General features: G+C 39.3%; 1 long non-coding RNA gene and 1 pseudogene across 2 annotated transcripts; both read left to right on the top strand.

The window, feature by feature from the left end:
* The first annotated feature begins 2,556 nt into the window (after positions 1 to 2,556).
* On the top strand, positions 2,557 to 6,052 carry LOC145559878 (uncharacterized). 2 transcript variants are annotated; one of them, XR_014093014.1, is made up of 7 exons: positions 2,557 to 2,878; positions 2,982 to 3,124; positions 3,738 to 3,852; positions 4,065 to 4,129; positions 4,570 to 4,607; positions 4,696 to 4,793; positions 5,879 to 6,052. It is a non-coding gene; the product is annotated as an uncharacterized LOC145559878 (long non-coding RNA). The 2 variants fall into 2 exon arrangements; XR_014093015.1 differs by having other exon boundaries at positions 3,738 to 4,129.
* Positions 6,053 to 19,325: 13,273 nt separating this feature from the next.
* LOC145560981 (small nucleolar RNA R71) lies at positions 19,326 to 19,421 on the top strand (annotated as a pseudogene).
* The last annotated feature ends 1,844 nt before the right edge of the window (positions 19,422 to 21,265 follow it).

Below are 21,265 nucleotides of genomic sequence, written 5' to 3'. Positions count from 1 at the left end.
ATTGAAGACGACTTGGCTAAGTTAAAAGCTGCCAACAATAACTCCAACAGTGGCTGGAAAGGAAAGAAGAACGACAATCCTTCTTCTTCCAAAACCGCCCATTCAAACAACGTTAGCACTTTTAATTTAGGAGAAGTCCTTGCTATGAACAATCAAGGACAGAAGAAACAATTTAGGAGGAACTTTACTCCTATTGGCATGAGTTATGACACCGCATTTGATCGATTAAATGCAAAAGTTCTTATAACTCCTATTGGACCATTTGGTGACCCACCAGTTGAGAAGAGATCGGCTAATTGGAACCCCAATGCACACTGCAAGTATCACCAAGGTAGGGGCCATCTCACCAAAAACTGTTGGAAGCTTAAGGAAGCTATCCAAGACTTAATCGATAACAACAAGCTGATGTTGCCCCCTGCCAGTAAGAAGCCAAGCATTGACAATGCACCTCTCGCTCATACCCTGGCTATCTCTGATGAGGAAAACGAGGTTGACCCCTCATCTCTCATTAGACTTGTCAAAGAAAGCCATGCCATAGAAAAGGAAGAGGAAATATTTTTCGATGTCAAGGATAACCTTCCAGAACTGGCAAGTAAGGAAGATATACAATTGCTCACACTGTCTATGATGAAGGTATCGCATCTACTACTTGAAGCTCTCAAGGCTATAAAGAAATCCCAAAAGAAATGTAATGAGGTTCCACTTCCGAAAGATGAACCTAAAAGGGAATTCACACCAGTGAGAACGACTTACGAGGCAAAGCATTTTCCCTTACAAGTCACTGAAAAACCCAAGAAGAGCAATAGAATTTATACTCCAATCGGGGTCCCATACGCACAAATGTTCGAAATGCTCTTCGAGAATGGTGAGATCAAACCTCTCGAACCGAGACCATTCAAATAGTTGAAAAGAACGGATAGATAACACTGTCAGTATCATCAATCAGGGGGTCACACTATAGAAAACTGTTTCAAATTCAAGGATTTGGTTCAGAAAATGATTGATGAAAAGAAACTAGTCCAAGTTCAACAAGAAGAGGATGCAACCATCAATGGAGTTTGGGACAGTGATGAAGAAGATGTCTATCTAAAGGACATAGTAGGACCTACACCTTCTGTGTCATATACCACAGATGACATTTGGGGTGAAGAAGATTCATCGATAGACGTCCTCACAAGATCTGGGAGAATGCAACCTCCTTTTTCAACACAACCTATGCCAACCACACAACAAGTTCCCATAACTATCATTGAAGACAATGACATTGTTAAGAAGTTTAAGAAGACAAAAGTTGAGATGAATGTATGGAAACTTCTGGCAACATCTCGAGAACATAGGTTGGCTGTAATGAATGCCTTGGACAAAATTGGGATAGATTCTGACACTACTCCTGAGGGATTAGCCAACTTCCTCACAAGTGACCTTCCTAGCTCGATTAATTTGATCACTTTTTCTGACAAAGATTTACCCCCAGAAGGGGACAAACATTACAAGGCATTAAACCTCACAGTAGTTTGTAAGAGGATGAATGTTCCTATGACTCTTGTAGACAATGGATCGGCCATCAACGTCTGTCCACTTAGAATTGCAAGGATGCTCGGCATAAGGGAAGAAGACTTAACTCTGTCTACACAAGGAATAAGGGCCTACGACAACACTCGTCGTCAAGCTCTTGGCAAGATTACTCTAAATGTAACGACAGGAGCAATAGAACATGCTACTACTTTCCAAGTAGTAGACATTAAAGCTTCATTCAACTTGTTGGGACGCCCTTGGCTTCATGATCTAAAGGCCGTCCCTTCATCTCTTCACCAACAAGTAAAAGCTATAGTTGGAGAAATTCCAATCACCATCGATGCTTCGCCTATGAGGATCAAATCTATAGAGAATCCAATCATTAATGTGGAGCACAACGAGGACGATGAAGATTTATGGGGCTTTAACGAAGAAGTCTCCTTAATCCATGACCCCTCTTTGCCATGACCCCCATTCCAACACGATTGTCAATGCCATGCTGAAGAAACAAGGACATTTTCCTGGGATGACCCTAGGAAAGAAGAAAAGAATGGCAAAATCGCTGGAGTCACCTGGCCTCCCTAAGTTAGACACTTTTGGACTAGGTTTCGAACCGACTCGGAAAGATCTCAAGCGAGCCCAGGAAAAGTCAAAAGCATGTAGAGACGCTCGCATTCAAAAGAAAGCAATCCCAATGGACCAATACCCTCTTACGCTTAATGGTCAGTTTATAAAAGAAGGAGAGGACTATCCATGCCATGAATTTCCCGAGCCATTTGTTGTAAACGGAATAAGACAACCGGGTTTCGAGATTTTTTTGGATTGCTATTTCACTGATGAAATCCCAACTCCTGTCTACAAGGAGAAACACTAGTAGAAAAAAACAAAAAGGCACCGCTCAATGGCCACCGGTTTTCGAAAACCGGTGGCTTAAAAAATGGGCGGGATTATATATATTTAAATTACCACCGGTTCAATCCGAACCGGTGGCATAAATGGTAAAGGCCACCGGCTTTGAACCGGTGGTTTTGTTAAAAAAAAACACGCCTCATCTCTACTTCTCTCTTCTCGTACTCTCTCCTTTGTTTTCTCTCTCTTCTTGATTTCTCCGTCTCCTCTCTCTTCTCTCTGCTCAAACCCTCCTTTCTCTCTTTTCACTTGCCTCCTCTTGCTCCATCTACCGCCGCCCCATCTACCGCCACTCCACTCTTTCTTTCTTTCACTTCTCTCTTGGCAGCACTACTGGGGAATTCAGGATTTGAGGATGACGACGGTGGTGAATGTTGTCGCCACCATCGTAATTGACGGTCTTTTTATTTACCGGTGCCAGATCTTTGCAGATGTGGTGGAATTCTTCACGAAGGTATGTGCTCTTCGATTTGAGATCTAGGGTTTCTGATTTTTATTTACTTTTTTTGTGATTAATGATGAACAATTGAAATGAATTGGGCGTTTGATTGAATTAGTTGGGGTTATGTTGTGATGAGGTTGATGAACATGTTATTCTCTTCACGGCGCCAAGGTGATTATGGTGACGGTGGTCGCGATCCGCCAGCCCACTCCATCTCTCTATCTCTTCTTGAGTCCTCTGCTTAAATCCGAGAATAAGGTACTTGTATTTGTAAGTTTTTCGATTGTTTTCGATTTTTTTTTTGCTGAATTGTGTTTTTAGGGTTAGGATCTGGTTCAGATCGGGCTTCAATTTACTGAAATTCTGATTTTTTATTTTTTTTTTGTTTGAATTGATTTGGAATTGATTAGGTTGTTGTGTTAATGTGTGACAGACATGTTTCGATTTTTTATGGCATTTTTCTGGGTGTTTTTGAGTGTTTAGTGGGTTTTTTTGGGGGTATTTACAGCTTATAATATGAATTTTGATTTTGATTTCGATTTCATTGAGTTATAAGGTTATATTTTGGATTTTGTGATGTGGTTGCTGTGTTTGGGTTTGAGTTTGTATGTGATGTTTGATTTTGAGTTCGATTTTGTCCCTCTTGTTAGCTAATAATAGTAAGTTACATGAATGGGATTAAATTGGAATCGGGAGTAAAGGGGATTATGGGTTTGATTGGGTTTTAGTTGCTGGATCTGATCCAGGAGGAGTTATGGTCTGTTATGTTTTGAGATCAAAGATTGGGTTTGTGGATGTTGTTTAACTGTTTGTAGTTTAATCTTTGATGGGTTTTGATGCTTATATATTTTTGATTTCTGGGTGATTGTAGAAAACGGAGGGAAAGATGAAAGTGTGTCTCAACCGAGTTTCACTGAGTTCAAATTGGACGAGATAAGAGCTGCTTCTTCTGGGTTTTCTTATTAATTACTGTTCATATATTTAAGGTCTTATTTCTTGTCCACACCATATACATAAAGGGTTCAAATGTTCAAATTGGTGTTAAGGTTATAAATTACTGCTCATGTTAATTTTATTTTAGATGGATTTTCGTAAAGGATTGAATTAGAATTAGATTTTGCTTTTTTTTTTAAATTTTTTTTATTATTGTTATTATGATTGAGTATCTGTTAAATTATTGAATGATTGGTGTTTTAAGGTTGGAATTTGCGAGCTTCCATTTCATCCAATTAGTTCGGAGGTTATTGGAGGAGTTGGTGGAATGTAAGTTTTTATTTAACCTTTTAATGTAATTTCATTTTTAAATATGTGATATCTAATATGATTTAGATTATTGTTGCTTTTTGTTTAGCTTTTGATTTGGTGCAACTGTGATCTTGTTTGTTGAAATTGTAATACTTTTGGTGTTTCGAATTGGAAGTGCTTGTTTGGTAACTATCATTTTTGTTTGTATTGTGATATTTGTAAGTGCATATTTTGTGAATTCTAAGTGCAGTTCTTTTATTATTGCCTGATCTGTTTTATCTATGCTTCACCTATTGTGGAGATTGATTCCATAGTAATTAAAAATATCATAGTGTTTTTTTATTCAATTAGTTGTTGAAGAGTTTAAGTAGAGAAAGAAAATAGATTCTATCACTAATCTTACATTTATTTGGTGTTATTCTTATTGGTCTCTTTTTCTGTGTTTTTCTTCTTTGCAGGAAAAGTAATTTCTGAGGCGTGTGCTTAATAAGGACAGGTTTAGTTTCAATTAAGTTTCTCAATTTTTTTTCATTTTTTATTTGTGATTGCAATTTCTGATTGTTCTGGTGCATCTGTTGCTGCAGCTGCTGCCTCGCAAGGCTGCTGCTGCCTCGCAGGGTGCTGCTTCTGTGTTGCTGTTGTATCTGTGCTACCATGTTGCTGCTGCTTCTGTCTTGTGCTTGTAATTTATCAATGATTCTTTTCCTACAACATCTATAGAGTTTCTAATTTTGCTATGGCCATGTGATCAGATATTTCCTTGTTTATTGTGATTAAAGGTTGGTAGTATAATAACTATGTGCACAGTCAACACGTTATGCTGTATCGATATCTCTGATCTCTCTGTCACATTCCTCTTTGCCTTGTCATACTAGGTAATGACAAGGCAAAACATGGTTTTTATCTTCTAATAGGCATAATGGAAGTGAGTGACTCTAGGTTTCATGGTGTAGAACTTGTTATCACACATAATTTGTAGTTTTTTGAAGTTATCCAAAGTTGCTTTCTTTGGAGTTTGCCAAGGAAATAGCTAAATATATGGCCAAAAACATATTTGAATGCACATTGGTGACATATGAGTTGTAGCCTAAACCTCTTAACTTGTCTGGAATGTTTTTTGTAGGAGACATCTGAGAAAGAGAATGTTACTATTTAGAGATATTTAGATTATGCATATAGTAGTCTCTCCAAATATTTGAGAGTGTTTCTCAGTGTAAAGAATTTCAATTTGGTTTTATTTATCTTATGTTCTCTTGCTAAGATACATACGAGTATAAAAGAGGAAGGCATTATTAAGAAAAGGAGGCTTTTGGGGAAATTGGAGTTCCAGAGTGCCACATATCTTGTGGAACCTTTCTTATGTACCTACCTTTTTTGACATGGAAATATGTGTGAACAGTTCAACTTAAGGTGTGCTTGATCATATTAATGGGGAATTAATTATATTGCTAACCCATGTTGCTTATTATATCACAACTATCGAAATATATTTGTATGATGGTATGACCATATGCTTTTAATACAAATGTAATGGTTTATATATGAAACATGGTCCAGCAGATGTTATGATGTGGACATTATTGGATTGATTAGTAGACATTTGTTGAAGGGTATTAGTTCTTGTTGCCATCTCTGATTAGCTAATTTAAAGATTATTATCTTGGTCCCATCCCACATTATTTCTCAAGAATATTATAGGTTTAGTTTCAATTTTGTTTTTTATTCATTGTTAATTTCTAATTGCAATTTCTGATTGTTTTGGTGCAGCTACTGCCTCGTAAGGCTGATGCTGCTGTATCTGTGCTGCTGTGTTGCTGCTGCTTCTGTGTTGCAGCTGCTTCTGTGCTGCCGTGTAACTTTGTATTTTATTTTATTTTATTTTTTGGACGAAAATTGTAATATTACAACATCTTTTTTTATAAAAATATGTAAGTTTATATATATATTAGTGTTTATACATCAATTTCAGTGAAAAAAATGCAAAAAATAAAAAAAAAATTTAATTTTTTTTTGCCATTAAAGGCACCGGTTTTGAGCAAGAATCGGTGCCAATAACCCTTACAAAAAAAAAGCGGGAAGGGTTTTGCCACCGGTTTTGAACCGATGGCCTTGAGTCTTTTTATTGCCACCCCCCAAATGCCCTCCGGTTCAAAACCGGTGGCATAGGGGGGTTTTGAACCGGTGGCCAAATGATATTTTCTACTAGTGAAAGCACCCCCATGCTTTGACTTTAACGTCATGGGATTACTGTTTGGGCGAGAAAAGAATGCGCCAACTTATAAAGAGGATAACTCCTCGCTCATTCAAACATTCCTACAAAGTGAAAGCTTCGATCCTTTGAAGCTAATCACTCCAGCTGAAGGATCCCTACAAGGGTGGCGCAAAACTATCAAGGTGACTACTCCAAGCGGAAGGAAGATATCCATCACGACAGGGCAAGGACCGATGTTTGAAGAGTCGTCTGAGTCTGAGTCTGAGTCGGAGTCTCTCCACCTAGAGTCTTCTAAGTCTTTAGTAGTAGCACCTTCCCCTCCTATTTCTCCTCCTAGGATAGTTAGTGATCCAGTCCATGAGGACATATCACTCTTTGATGTAATGATCTCAGAGTATAATAATATTTCTCATTCTCCTTACTTCTCGTGTTCTTCTCTAACCCAAGATGACGAGCATTGCTTAACTAACAATGAAAAAGACAAAGAAATTATTAAATCAATGGAAACACTCGAAAAGAAAACACCGGTAATTGAAGAAACTGAAACAGTTGATATCTCAAATGATTCAACTCATAAAAGAGAAGTTAAAATCGGATTAACATTGAATAAACAAGAAAGAACCGATTTGATTAACTTACTTAAAGAATTTATCGATGTATTTGCTTGGTCATATGAAGATATGCCAGACATTAATAGAGAAATAGCTCAACACACTATACCACTAATTCCAGGAATGAAACCCGTAAAACAAAATTTACGTCGAATGAAACCTGGCGTAGCTCTTAAAATAAAAGAAGAAGTTCAAAAACAAATAACTGCATGTTTCATCAAGGTATCCAAATACCCCGAATGGGTCGCCAACGTCGTCCCAGTTCCGAAGAAAGACGGATGGGTAAGAATGTGTGTCGACTATCGAGATCTAAATAAGGCAAGTCCAAAGGACGACTTCCCTTGCCACACATCAATATTCTGGTAGATAACACGACAAATCACGCGCTCCTCTCGTTCATGGATGGATACGCAGGTTACAACCAGATTCTCATGGCAGAAGAAGACATGGAGAAAACAACTTTTATAACACCATGGGGTACTTACTGCTACACAGTAATGCCATTCGGGTTGAAAAACGCGGGTGCTACTTACCAACGTGCAGCAACTGCCTTACTCCATGACATGATGCATAAAGAAGTCGAAGTATATGTCGACGACATGATTGTAAAGTCAAAAGACCGTTCAGGCCATCAAGTAGCCTTAAGGAAATTTTTCGAAAGGCTAAGAAAATACAATATGAGGTTGAATCCATCTAAGTGTGCTTTCGGAGTCACCTCAGGCAAGCTTTTGGGTTACGTCATAAGCTCTAGAGGAATAGAGGTAGACAAAACCAAGATCAAAGCAATCATGTTAATGCCACCGCCCAAGACTGAGAAACAGATTCGAGGATTTATTGGCCGGTTGCAATACATAAGTAGGTTCATATCAAAACTGACGACAATATGTGAACCAATCTTCAAGAAACTCAAGAAAATGTACCAGTAATATGGGATGACGAGTGTCAAAAAGCCTTTAAAAAGATCAAAGCCTATCTCACAAATCCTCCCGTATTAGCACCCGCACTTCCCAGAATACCTCTTAGGTTACATTTGACGGTTACCAAAGAGACAATGGGAGCTATGCTAGCACAAGAAGTAGAAGGCAAAGAGAATGCAATCTACTACCTAAGCAAGAAGATGCTCGAATACGAAGCACGCTATACACCGCTCGAGAAGTTGTGCCTCGCCTTGGTGTGGGCCACAACTAAGTTAGTGCATACCGTCTTCGTAGTCTCCCGATTAGATCCACTCAAGTATCTATTTGAGAAATCTACACTCAATGGACGCATATCAAGATGGATAGTCAATCTAGCCCAGTTTGATGTAAGGTTCATGCCACAAAAAGCTATCAAAGGATCCGTGGTGTCAGACTTTCTAGTAGATTTTCCAACAGAAGACTCGACGCCAATACAAGACAATGAATTTCCAGATGAAGACTTAATGGTCACTGAAGATGATACTTGGACATTGTACTTCGAAGGAGCCTCAAACCAAAAGGGATGTGGCGTTGGAGTATTACTAGTATCACCTAAAGAAGAGCATGTTCCAATCTTCATAAAGCTTGATTTCGACTTTACCAACAATGCTGCTGAATATGAAGCATGCGTGGTAGGCCTTGAAACAGCTTTGGCATTGGGAGTAAAAAAGTTAAGGATATTCGGAGACTCTTCTTTGATCATCAATCAGATATCTAAAAGGTGGAAAGTAAGGAGCGAAAGCCTAGCCCCTTACCAAACCTATCTGGGAACTCTTACCGATCAGTTAGAGAAGGTAGAATACACATATCTACCTAGGGAAGAAAACCAATTTTCTGATGCCTTGGCAAGATTAGCCTCAATGGTTAGGATTCCCACGAAAATCGAGCAAATGCCTCTAACTATAGAAAAAAGGCACAAACCAACATACGTCCAGGCTATAGAAGACGACGAAGTAGTCCAAGGCGAAGAAGAAGAAGAAGAAGAGGAAGAACTGTGGTACACGGACATACTCAATTATGTCACCAAAGGAGAATACCCTCCTCATGCTGACAAAAGAGAAAAACGAGCATTAAGGCTTTTAGCCTCCCAATATGTACTCATAGACAACGAGCTACATAAAAGGGTACTTAAGGGTCGAGCTCTCCTATGTGCAGGAAAAAAGGACGCATAAAGAGCAATGAGGATAGTCCACAAAGGAATCTGTGGAACACATATAAATGGCAAAATGATAGTCCAAAAGATAATGCGAGAAGGATATTATTGGACTACGATGAATAGGGATTGCCATCAATACGTAAAAAGATGCCCTAAGTGTCAAATTTATGCCAATTTACAACATGTCCCTCCATCTTTGCTCTACACCTACACATCGCCATGGCCATTCTCTACATGAGGAATTGACATCATTAGCAAAATCACTCCCCTAGCAACAGGAGGCCACGAATATATCCCAGTAGCAATTGATTATTTCACAAAGTGGGACGAAGCAAAATCATACGCTAAACTCACTGCAAAACATGTAGCACTCTTTATCGAGAGAAATATTATTTGTCGATACGGAGTCCCACATGAAATAATAAGTGACAATGGAACTCACTTTCAAGCCGAATGCGAAGAATTGTTACAAAAATACAACATTCAACATCATCATTCTTCCCCTTATAGACCTCAGGCAAATGGAGCAGTCGAGGCGGCTAATAAAAATTTAAAGACTATCATCGAGAAAATGACGGAAAATTATAAAGATTGGCCTGACAAACTTCACTTCGCATTGTGGGGTTACCGCACGTCAATCCGTACATCAACAGGAAATACGCCATTTTCCTTGGTATATGGAATGGATGTCGTACAACCTATCGAACTAGAAATACCGTCCCTACGCATTGCGTTAGAGAGTAAACTCGATGAAGTTGAATGGACTAGGGCAAGAAATGAAGAATTAATTCTACTCGATGAGAAACGACTAGAAGCTCTACATCACACTCAGTGTTACCAGACTCGTATGTCTAGGCATTTTAATAAGAAGGTCAAGACAAGAAATATCAAAGTAGGAGACTTGGTGTTAAAAGCACTAAGGAAAAATGTTTTAGATCTAAGGGGTAAATTTAGACCTAATTGGTCTGGACCCTACATTGTCAAAACAATCCTGTCAGGAGGTGCAGCAAAACTAACTGATATGGATGGCAATGAATTCTCGAACATGACAAATCTTGAGCAACTTAAGAAATACTACCCATAATTACTTGAGTAGGATACTCAAGAGAGCTACGTTCAGCCTGATTCCTTAAGAAAGGATACGTGGGCAACCCTTTACGGGTGCGACCACCTTATTTTTCGACATTCTCGTGTCCCAGATTTAATTAAAAATTTGACAGAAAATCGGCGAAATATCGGCGTCGCAGAGTAAGCTCTGGCGCCATCTAACAACCATCAGCGCCAGCCGATGGAATTGGCGCCTGGCGCCAGACTGCAGTGGCAGGCGCCAGTTGCAAATAAGCGGCGCCAATTTGAAAATAAATCTTGGGCAAATCTCGGTGTTTTTTGGAAAATTTTCGACTTCCGTACTCAAATAATTTCCGTAAAATTAATTTTTTTTGGTTTTCATTGCTTTAATAAAATAAATTTAAAGTAAATAATTTAATTAAAAGCTGAAATTTCATTAATAAAATAAAATTACATTATTGGTGGAATTTAAATAAAGCTGAAATAAATTAACTTTAAATGAAAAATAAACTAAGTCTAATAATTTGAAAGCTAAGCAATGATCCTAATCTTTCTTTTCTTTTCTAGCTCTTTTCCAATTTTTGTCTGCTTCCTCCTCCTCATCCATAACTTTAGCTAGTAGGCATCCTTTAGAGGACCTACATTCAATCTTAGAATAGATAGTCTCCCCTTCAGCTAGTACTCCATGTTTCTTTTCCACCCAAGTCTTCTTATCTGTGGTGTCAGCTTTCCTTTTCCCTTTATCTTTGATGACACCTTTCTTCCTAGGCATTGCAGGTGTTTTGAATTCAACTCTTGCACCTAAGCGTTCCTTGGCAGGAATCACCCTGTCACCTAAACGACTCTTCACATCAGTTTTACCCTGATCTTTCTTCAAATCCTTCGAAGGCTTCTTCAGCAACCACTTCTTCACATCATTGGGCAAAGAAGGAGAAACCTTTTGAGTAATCACTTCCCATAAAGGTCTAGCACTCCAGTAAGCATCAAATCTGTCTACTTCTTGAGAAACAGGGTATTCATAGGGAGGACGAAGATCCCCGGAAGGAATATTCTGAAGCAAGCCGAATTGTCTTTTTACCCTGCAAGGGTAATAATAAGTCACACGAGACAAACTTGGAAGACGACAGAAAGGTTGCTTGTTGACACCAACCATCCTTTCTATTTTCCACCATGGGACGACCCACTTGATAGCAAAATTGCGAGTTTCAAAGACCTTTCTCCACCCATGGCGCCCAATCTTAGGGAAGCGTTTCTTCCTCCTCACGAAGCAATTGGGAGTATACTTCTCAATATCGTCCGGAGGGCTAATTAATTCTAGCCTTTCCATTAGCCACATCTGTAAAAAATTGCAATGCAAATAAATTATTATTACAATACAAAAATATATTTTTTGATTTATGTAATTAAAAATACTATTTTTCTACCTGTAATAAAATTGGAGAGCCGCGAAAAGGTGCTTTTGGGTCCCTTTTCAGTTCATCAAGACCAATCATAGTCCCTCCAACTATCAATGGCATTGGATTCCTCCCTGATTCAATTTGTTCTAGTACGGTGGTTATAATTGATTGACCTTCATTATTTTTTACCACTACTAAGAAAAAATTGATTAAGCATGCAAAATAAGAAAGCCCTTCTTCTATATATATGAAAAGATTCAGAAAGAGGTTTATCAAAATAATGGCGTGCAAATTCTTTAAAATTAACTATGTTGCCATCTACTATTTTTGATAAATCCCTTTCTTTTAAATTAAAGAAGCGCTCAAAATCCTTTTAATAATATGCATCTACTCTAGGGATTACTATGAGGTCTATTGCAGGGAAGCCTAAAATAGCACCAAATTCTTCTGGCAAAGGGCTAATCTCATCATACCCTATTCTAAGGCAATGAGTATCAACATTCCGAAATTCTAGAGCGGTATGTATGAAATCTAAGTTAAGATCTACCCCTTTGATGCCATAAATTCCCCCCAAGTGGAACAAATCTAATTATTTTCTTTCTCTAGCATTAAGAGATCGACACCATTCATGAGTATATTGGGTGAAAGTTTTGGTGACCAGAGACATGGTATTATTTTTCTAAAAGCAAAGAATTATTTTATCTGCTGGAATTATGAGAAGAATCGGCTGGGCAGGGGGCTATTTATACACAAATTGCGAGAAGTTTTAATCAGAATGAAATACGGAATCAGCGTCAATTGGCGTCAAACTCCTTAATTGGCGCCAGCCGCCAGCTCTTGGCGTCACACGCCAAGTGTAGCGCCTGGTGCTACGCGCCATTGCGTGGCGCCAGCTGGCGCCAAGTTGCCACATCAGACGCGCTTGCTTAAATTGCGTTTTTATCTTAAACTCGAGTCGGCTAATGACTTTACGGCTCCGTTTATCTTTTCTAAACATCTTTTTTTATCCTTTTTTTAAGTTAATTAATATAGCTATTATGTTAATTATATTATTCTCTTTTTTGATTTATTTAGATTAATTTTCCAAATTTTTATACACACAAGCATTTATTTGACTTTTTCATCTTTTTATTTTTTCTTTTTGGGGGAGAGAGTCGGATACCTTCCATCAATAATAAAAGTGACAGAATTTTTGCGCAAAATTATTTGTCACACTTCTCTTGCACACACAAACATACACATAATAATAGAAAATAAAATAAACTCATAATAGCATAAATTTACAAAATATGTCTAAAATTAGTGAGTCTAAGGCAAAGTTCTATAAAAAGTCAAAATAAAATATACACAGGAACAAACTACGGCGTCGGAGGACGTATACCCATCATATCGTAAAATTGCACCGTACGGGGAGTCACCTCTCCACCAGCTCCAGCTCCAGTCTCCGCAGGAGGAGGAAAGCTCAATGTAGGTCCACTCCACCCAGGATCAACCTGAGGCTGAGACTGCGGAGACTGCTGCGATGACGAGCCTACCTCGTACATCCCACCACCTCTGAAAGCCGAGGTAGCTTCTCCCTCGCCTACCGGTGCAGCATGAGCACCCTCAGAAGAAGATCCCGAGCCCTCTGCAACGTCAGCACGAGCAGCCTCAGAACGACCTCCTCTACCCTCTGACGTAGTACGACGACGTCTCGAGCTAGACCTCGCCGGATCCCTCCGCACCTCAGGTCTCGTGCGGGTGTGAGAAGCAATAGGCTGGCCCTGCAAAAAGAATTAAATCAGAAATAAGGCAAAATTGAAGCGGTAATGCAAAAAATATGTAAAGAAAGACTACCTCTCGGATAACGTCGTCCCGACGGCAAGTGGCTGCATTCCTCATCCGGACGAGCTGGCTCCGGAAGGCATCTATACATCGTGCCATCGCCGAAACCACCTCGCGCGAAAACTGTCAAAGAAATAAGTCAGTGAATATGCATGATATATGGACAAAAAAATTGTGAATAACTAGGCTTACTCGAGTCTGGTGGCGAGGAATCGACCGCTCTGCGAAGCGCTCGCCCTCGGGAGCCGGAGGAATCATCTCCTCAGTCGGCCCATATGTCCCTGGTAATGGATGGACATACAGGGTGGCACCAACTCAGCAGCACCGTCCTGATAAAGCAAAAAAAAGTCAGTAAAACATTACTTGGGGGCTACCTAATGGAAAGTAAAAGCTGAAAAAATCTTACCCTCACATCCTCAGCCGGTACGGGGGCTGGAGCTAACAACGGCAATAGATTCTCAGCATAACACTGCCCAGGGATCGCGTAGGACTGCCAAGGGGTACCAGCTCCCTCGGACATGCTCAACAACCGTGCATCGTCGAACATGTGACGTGGTGGAGCAGCAGGAACGACGTACACATTAGAGGAATGTTGTCTAGCAACCCTCTCTCCTAAGTACGCGATCGCTCCATAAGTCCCCAGGAAATAGCGACGCTCAGCAGAATACTGTGCGGCTAACCCAGGGACTGTCCAGCCGCCCCACGGCCAGTACACCACCTCGGGCCCCTACAAAGAACATCAATCAGGCGAGAGTGTACCTAAAGCGTCGTAAAAAGCAAACAAATAAAAAAGAGAAGTCGTACCGCCATGATCCAGTTCTGGACATGTGTGGTAGACATATCCACATGGCGGCAACCCCAAGAAGCGCTCACTGGAAATCTGTGCGGCGATGGTCTCGCCGGCGCAGCAGAGGGGAAGTGCTCGTAGAACCAAATCTGCAAGGAGTAAAAAGTGTGAGTAAATGCTAGATAATATGTAGAGCTAAACTTTATAGGGAATAATGTTTACCTCCACGACATTCCAGAAGGCAGACAAAGCGACATTCGTCCCAAAGGACCGGTGTCGACACGAGTCCCTTATTGCACGAACGAAGTTAGCGTAAGCCAGGCTGGCCCAGTCATTAGTCCCGATCCAGTGAAGATCGCGGACAGCAGGAAGGTAGTAAAGCAATGCCCTACTACCTTTTTCAGGGGAGAACGTCCCTGACAACAACATCAGCGCAAAGATGCGCACCCGCTACTCTCGAGTGGTCGCATCGTCATCAAAAGCCGCTGCCAGCGTCGAGCGGCAAATTCCCCTAACACTAAACTGAGTCGTCTCGACCTCAGCTCGGGCCCGAATAGCGATCGGCCCCAACAGCTCCTTGACCTCCGCAGAAAAGACGTCGATCCCACTGTCGAACGGCAGTGGCACAGAGTTGAACTCCAGTCCTGTAATGAGACTGAAGTCCGTAGGGGTGACCATCATCTCGCCCCAGGGGAAGTGGAAAGTGTTGGTGGTGTCCCAAAAGAACTCCACCAAATCATGCACTATATGGTGACCCCCCCTGGAGGCAACCATAGCCTCGGAGGTCTCAAATAGGGTAGCCAGTCCGCAAGACTCCCATAGGAGTCTCGTATCCCGATCCCTGGCGATGTACATCTTGTACAAATCGCCCAAACCATCACAGCCGGAACCGTGATAGCGCGTCCTCCCGACCGTGATGCCCTGTCTCACCCTCTTAGAAAAATGGTGGACGGGGGCGAAGAACAGGGTCCGCTCATCCCACTCGGGAAGTCGACCAAGCGATGTGGAAGGTGTGACGTCATCTTCTACGGGCTCATACTCCCGTCGGGTGTTTCGGGACCGTGAACCCGAACCTCGTTGTCTAGCCATACTACATTGTGCAAAATCATCATAAATTATGGTTCTATAGTATCTAAGGTTCGCCTAGCCGCATGATACTATGTTCGCAAAAAACAGAGTACGTAGTACTAAAACAGAGAACAAATTCAAATTGAGCATAAGGGCATTTTTCAAGCAATCAAACAATTTCTTGCAATACTATAGTAATTATTGTGACAAATTGGACAAGAATTGCTAGCAAAAACACCAAGAACAAGTCATATTGTTCTTCATGACCTTAGGAGGTCCAACAATGGCAAATTGCTCATTTCTTCATCAAATTGAGTCAAACAAGTCTCAAATTACTCCCAAGGCAATATATAGACATAATCAAGCAATTTCATGGCATAAAACTTGATAAACAAAGCGAATTGAGCATTTTTAATTTCGAATTTACATGAAATTCGTGAACAAACATGCCAAAAATTCACAAAAACTGATGTGAGTTTGAAGAAAACTTACATAGATCGGGAAAATAGATGAAAAGAGCTTGTATTTGCAACAAATTTGAGTAAATTCGGTTGAGAAACGAGCAAGAACCGAGCAATTGAAGTTCTGCGATTTTTCGAGCAGCATTCGCGACGAGCAAGCAGCAAAATGAAGAGGAAAGGGGTATTTAAGGAAATCCCCGTGCTAGCGCCAAGCCCTAGGCATTGGCGTCAAAAATTAGGCTTGGCGCCTGGCGCCAATCTTAACGCCTGGAGCTAAGGCTAATTATGTGGCGCTGATGGCTTTTTAGCGGCGCCAGAACGCCCAGCCACTTGGTGATGTTGTTCTACCTTTCTGCAGCATATTTTTGGGTTCCTTGGTACGCCAGTTAGCCCCTATAAGCAATTTGACATGATTTAGTAATCAGCTTGATTATGTAAAGTGATCGACCTGATGAAAGATCGTCTCACTTAGCTTAAAGCACCTAAGCATTGGCTCATTAACAAAAAAGCACCGACATATAGGTTCAAAAGCAAAAAAAGCACCGGCATAATGGTTCATTCGCAAAAGGCACCGATATACAGGTTCAAAGCAGCAGAAGCACTGACATACAGGCATAGCGGAAGCAAAGTTCAGGCGAACTTTTAAAGATCGACGGATGGAGGTCTTCGGTAATTTCCTTAAGAAAATTATCACATCAAATGAGGATGACTTCAAGCAAGGATATCTTCGACGGCATTCCCTAGCTTGCGGAGAGTTGTCACAAACACCTGAAGGTAATTTCAGGCGAAGTTGTCTTCGATCGTGTTCCCTTAGGCATGGAAGATGGTCATAATGCGGAAGGAGATTGTTTCAAGAGAAATAATCTTCGATAGTATTTCCTTGGACGTGGAATATTATCAATGCGGATGAGGATTGTTTCAAGAGAAATAATCTTCGATAGTATTCCCTTGGACGTGGAATATTATCAATGCGGATGAGGATTGTTTCGAGAGAAATAATCTTCGATAGTATTCCCTTGGACGTGAAATATTATCAAAGCGGAGGAGGATCGTTTCAGGCGAAGCAATCTTCCAAATTTGGAAGCAGTTACAGGCTTAGCAGTTGTCAAGCGGGATGGCATTCTCTAGCTTGCAGGAGGTCATCAAAACAACAATGCAGCAGCAAATCGGTTACTTCCAGAGACGTGTGCTCGACGGTGACAGATACGCGTTTCTTAACTCTTTTATCTGTTTAACTAATGCTAGTTTTGCAGGTATTTGGCGTTGCAAGATTGGTTTAGGATCGCAGAACGTTCGTAATATTTCTCTATCCCTATCGATACTTTGACTTTTGTTTTCGAAACTCGCGTTTCTCCAAACTCAGTCAAAGTGGGGGCTTCTGTAGACACCCATTTGTGTCTCCCCAAAAACAAACCCAGTGATGAGAGCCTTTCACGTCGAATCATAATCGAATGAAACGAAAGTGTGGAAAGGTCTAGTGTTACGGAAAGTTTTATTTCTTTTCTTTTCTTTTCTCTCTGTTTTTGAAAACATTATTTTGAGAAAACAGCCAATCCAGTTTGGTTGGTCCATGATATGGGTCCAATAGTGGTGTAGTTGGATGGGGTTTGCAAAGACCTTTCCAACGATATATTATAAGCCCAATTCCGATGAATATTGAGGAAGTTATGGCCAATTTACTAAACTGGGCCCGGTTTGAGCCTTATATACGGCCCAATGATCTAGGGGAGGGCCTAATATGATTTATCATTCCTAATGCAGTTAGGAATGGTTTTAGTCTTCTAGATTCTTCTAGAAGGTTCTTTTCATTCCTAATTCAATTAGCATTGATAAATTGACTTTTGTTGACTTTTCAGAGTTTTAATTAAAATCAAATAGCATTTTCGAGGAAATTATATGATTTTATCCTCCAGTACGGCAAACTTATCTGATTTTCTAAAACGCGTTAAAACCAGGCTTGGCGCCTGACTCCAGGCATTGGCGCCTGGAACCAGGCCTGGCGCCTGGCGCTAGTGTTGGTGCCTGGCGCCAGTTAGCCAGGGTTTGCGCCAGCTCTGTTTTTTATGTGCCAGACTCTGTTTTGTTTATTTTATCTTTTTGGCTGATTTTCTCTATAAATAACGTATTAAAAACTCCGTTTTCATTCACCAACAACCGATTATCATCATCATTCACCAATTCTTATCTACAATCAGTTTTCATTCTCTCTAATTCTCTCATTCATTCATCAATCATCTCTCTTTTCCAAACTTGTTTTTTCTTACAAAATTCCGCATTCACAAGATCTAGTTACACCTATCCATATTCGAAGTTGCCTTTGCCCTATACGTGAAAGGTTTAATTTCTGAGGGTTTGGTCCCAAATCTCTGTTTCAATTATTTAATTTAATTGTTTTGATTATTATTTTCCTTGAAGTTACTAACGTGTGTATTTTGTTATTAGAAAGAGGTATGAGGCATCAAATTAAGAACTTTAATTGATTTATTGATATTATGATGTAGATATCATGTTTATATTGTTATTATGATATTCCTAGTATCATGTCTAGGGTAATTTTAATATTAAAGATGATTGTTGCGATGCTTCCTATGTTCTTCCTAATATTTATGATTGTTAGTATCATGTTAGGGTTAAAGATTTGATTTTTATTGCTTAATGACATGCTAGGGTTTTTTTATTTATCTTGTTAGTATCATGCCTAGGATCTTGCTATTATTATGCTTTAATATTAACATGAACATTATTATTATAATTATTATTATTATGATCAACATGATTATTATTATGATTAGTATGATTGTTATTATGATGATGATTATTTTATTTATGATGATTATAATTATTATTATGATTATTATGTTGCTTGATATTTATTGTTATTGCTTGATTACACCTTTTATGCATGTTTAAAGGGAATCTATACTTGTAATCACGCTTAATAAGATATTTAATAATCTTGTTAGGGTTAATTTGATTATAATTCAAGTGATCGCCAATAATAGTTTTATTTGTGCATTAATATTCAACCAACATAGATAAACAGGTTTAGGGTTAAACCTATTGATTGCATGTTAATTAAAAAGCGCACATGAATACGATCAGAATAAAGTAGAGGCCTAATATTAGGGCAGGTTCAATCTCTTTTAGGTTGGATTTGTACCTTCATCCCCGAACCCTTATTTGGTTCTAGACCTTATGGAGTTGACGATCTCTTGGATCGTTTAGGGGTGTAACCTTCACCCTGTGAACGGTTTACAAGTTCCTAAAACTTGTTGGCGACTCTTTTGCTCTATCTTCTTCCCTTTTGGACGCCACCGTACTTTAGTGTATGATCATAGTGGGGTTCAAGCTAGTGTGATTAATGCTTGAAATTATTCCCTACAATTAGCAACGGAAGATAAATAAAAATTATTAATATTGTCTAGTTTCTGGCTAATAGAGGTCAATTGTGCTTGCAAAAAGGGTATAGAGTCGACTTGGTGTTTTCCCTTGTTTGCAATTCCTCTAGGATTCCCATATTGGGAATTATGAATAGCAATCTCTTAGACAACATTGCTCGATATATTCTAATCCAAATTCATAAATCTCCCGTTAGCTGCAGAGTCCAAAATCATTCTTGAATTATATCAAAGCCCATTGTAGAAAGCTTGGATTATCTGCCACTGTGCTAGCCCATGATGGGGGAATTCTCTCTGTAAATCCTTAAATCTTTCACAAGCTTCATATAAACTTTCATCAGCTTCTTGGGAAAAATTTAGGATCAAACTCCTTAACAAAGATGTCCTTTCTTCTGGTTAATATTTATTATAGAAATTCAAAGCAAGAGTACTCCAGTCAGTAATATTAAGGGCAGTTCTATTCAATCCATTATACCATAATTTAGCTTTACCACATAAAGAAAAGAGAAAAAGAATCTCTCTGATTTGGTCCTGAGTGACTCAGCTTGTCTAATAGTACTGCAATATTGGCAGGTATCCAAAATCTAAAGATATTGATCTTCACCCTTAGCTCCGCTAAATTGCTTCATTTCGATCATAGTAATAAATTGGGGTTTAATCTCGAATTGTACTCCATTGAGATTAGGTGTGGGAGTAAGATGTGGAAAATTTGTCAGGGATGGCTGCGAATAATCGCTAAGCTTGCGAGCAGGAGGAGGAGGTGGTGGTGTAGTCTTATCTGATTCTTGATTTGTACTAAACAAATAAATATGAGTAACTATCCCAAAGAACTTATGTTCGCTGAGACGAAAAATATAAATAAAATAAAATAATAATCGACTCTAATAACAACTAGAACATGCAAAGGAGTATCGGGGATGATGGTACAAAGTGAGTCATGGAGTCACATTCGCCCGTATTGGCCTCTACTCGATTCTTATTGTGAAAAGTATTCATGCAATCTCAAACGCATGCAAACAAAATATTCAATTCGCTCCAAACTATTATTAGGCTAAATTGGTTTAATATTAATGCAAGATATAATTCTAACATTTTGTGATCACTTGATTTAATAACAAGATTAAAAAGGAACCTAAACCGATTTTCCAAATTATCTTATTAGGCGTGATTTTCAATTATATATTCTCTTTATACATGCAATATGGTGATCATAATAACAATATATTAAACATTAATATTGGAAGCAATTCAACAATAAAAAATCGTTATGAAAAATAATAGAAATAAAAGGAACATGATTCCTTACTTTGATTTTGCTTGCTTGCAACTATAAAACAATAAAACGAGTTAGTAACTTCAAGGAAATAAATAAAACAATAATTAAAATTAAATTAAATAGAGTTGATTTGGGCCAAATCCTCAAATAGTTCTACCTTTAACGCCTTGGTTTAAGGATAGAACCTCGGGTAAAGTACCGACACCTTGGAGTGCTTAAGGGAGGTATTTTGGAAGAATAGGGTAGGATAGTGTTTAGGCTAGAGCATAGAAGAGAGAAGAGATTGTTAATTCATTCCTTAAACAGCAAAAATGAGGGGGTATTTATGGGGAAAATGGGCAGAGGGAACACACGGAACCCTAAAAAGATAAGAAGGTTGTCGCGACACGTCAGCAGTATGCTGTGACACGGCAAGAAATGCTGTGACACGGTATAGTTTAGTATGACGCGGTGAAATATGGTGTAACGCGGGAAATATTTGACCTACGGAGGATAAAGCGAGTGAAGTCTGACACACGGGGAAAACACGGGAATTTCCCGTGTCACGGCATGAGCATCGTGACACGGTAAAATATGCCGTGACGTGGCAAGATTTCCCGTGGCATGACACCTGTTACTGTGACACAATGGAATTTATTTCCATTTTTACGTCCAGATTCATTATGCTCAGCTTTTTTAAGTGTCGTTTCATAATTTCGGGCTATTTAGGTTAATTATTTATTAATTGGGCTAAAATACTAAATAATATGAAATGAATAAAAAAGGTTTGGGCCAAAATATAAATTGGACTATGCTTTGAGTAAAAATTAGAACTGATCCGTCGACTATTTTATGAACTGAGTTTGATCAAATATGAATTTTAAGCACTCTCGGGATTAAATATTCAACCCGACCAATAATGGCGGTGAAAGATTGTTCATCATCGAGTTTGGTTTTGGCG

This window comes from Chenopodium album, chromosome 9 (assembly GCF_948465745.1).
Source record: "Chenopodium album chromosome 9, dcCheAlbu1.1, whole genome shotgun sequence".
NCBI lineage: Eukaryota > Viridiplantae > Streptophyta > Magnoliopsida > Caryophyllales > Amaranthaceae > Chenopodium > Chenopodium album.
Note: the sequence above shows the minus strand (reverse complement) of the source record. Positions and strands in the feature narration are given on the sequence as shown.